The sequence below is a fragment of the Magnolia sinica genome, chromosome 7 (assembly GCF_029962835.1).
Source record: "Magnolia sinica isolate HGM2019 chromosome 7, MsV1, whole genome shotgun sequence".
NCBI classification, from domain to species: domain Eukaryota; kingdom Viridiplantae; phylum Streptophyta; class Magnoliopsida; order Magnoliales; family Magnoliaceae; genus Magnolia; species Magnolia sinica.
In genome coordinates this window covers 37,579,461-37,581,280 of record NC_080579.1, presented here as the reverse complement: position 1 = coordinate 37,581,280, position 1,820 = coordinate 37,579,461, and positions in this window count along the sequence as shown.

Sequence of the window (1,820 nt, the reverse complement as noted above, 5' to 3'; positions counted from 1 at the left end):
AAACAAAAAAAAAAAAAAAAACTTACATGGCCGTTGAAATGACAGTGGAATACCAACACTACCACCCAAATATGCAATTGTATCAACTGATAAAAGGAAAATGAGAAATTTAGGACTGTGGACCCCACCTTTTGGCCAGCTGTTTTTATGAAAGAAGACAAACTTTGTTTTGCAACTTAGACCTGCACGTGCTGAGACCGAATTTCAGGACGAAAATACCCCTCCTTTCACGGAAACGGATTGGGTACTCCGCCTGCCACCGGCCAATGGCCGATGGTCAGTGGTCTGTGGGCCCCACTATGATGTATGATTTTCATCCATGCCATCCATATACTTTTCCAGATCATTTTATGGAATGAGACCAAAATTGAGGTATATCCAATTCTCAAGTGTACCACATTACAAGAAACAGTGTTGAATGAGCGTCAACCATTAGAAACCTTTAGGGGGCCCACTGTGATGTTTGTGAGAAATCCTCCCCGTCTAAGTTCATTCATATGGTCACAAAGACCTGGATGAAGAGGAAAAACAACTTTCATAATGATCCAAAACTTTTGTAACCCCTAAAAGGGTTTCAATGGTAGACGTTCAATTCCCCACTGCCTTTTAGAGTGTGGTCCACTTGATAGTTAGATCTATCTTATTTTTCGTCTCAAGACTTAATATGAGTACGCCAAATAGATGGACGGTTTGGATATAACACAGACCTCATGATGGGACCCAAATAAGCAACACAACATTAAAAAAAAAAAAAAGCCATACACTGCAGCGGCTGCGTAGTATAGCTACGGTTATAATCCGTAGCTATAGTGTATCTAAAATTTCAATTTTTTTGGCAAACTCGCTGGATAGTTCTGGACTTTTTCGATAATATCGAAAGCCTTTCGATATATTGCAGGACCTATAGCTACGGATTATAACCGTAGCCAGTCTATGCAAAAATTATGTTTATTTTTATTTTTTATTTTATTTTTTTATTTTTATTTTTTTTACATGAAGAACTTTATTTTACCTACAATATTCTCTAATACACATTTTTATAAATATGTATATATAAGCATATAAAATTTTTTTCTCTCTTTTTTTTTTTCATTTCTTTCTTTATTCATTTAACAAGAATATCTTCTAAACCAGAATTAGTTACGTGATGTACCCTATATGATTTTGGGGTAGGAGAAGCTACTTTAGCCAACCAACCTGGTTATTTTTCAAGATTCCATCAGGTCGATGGTCGAAAATTTATTTCATTCACTTCGTGGTCAATTTTATTCATTTCATTTACTTCGCAATCAATTTTATGTTAGCTTCGCTCAATTTTCAGTTTGCCCCACTCAATTTCATGTTTGCCCCGCTCAATTTCTAGTTTGCCCAGCTCAATTTCATGTTTGCCCCACTCAATTTCTACTTTGCCCCGCTTAATTTCGAGTTTGCCCCGCTCAATTTTCAGTTTGCCCCGCTCAATTTCATGTTTGCCCCGCCCAATTTTCAGTTTGCCCCGCTCAATTTCTAGTTTGCCTTGCTCAATTTCTGTTATGGTGGGCCCTATAAAAATTTTAACGATGAAAATCAATTTTCCCACTGCTCTTTGTAGTGTGGTCTAGTTGATCTTTAGGTATGATTCTTTTTTTTATATATATAATGCTCCCAGATGATCTCGAAATATGGATGAATGTTGTGGATATAATAAATACAAAATTGTGGGGCCCATGTAACTTTGATCTCCTTTGAGCGGGGCGAACATGAAAATTGAGTAGGGCAAATTAGAAATTGAGCGGGGCAAAGTAGAAATTGAGCGGGGCAAACATGAAATTGAGCAGGGC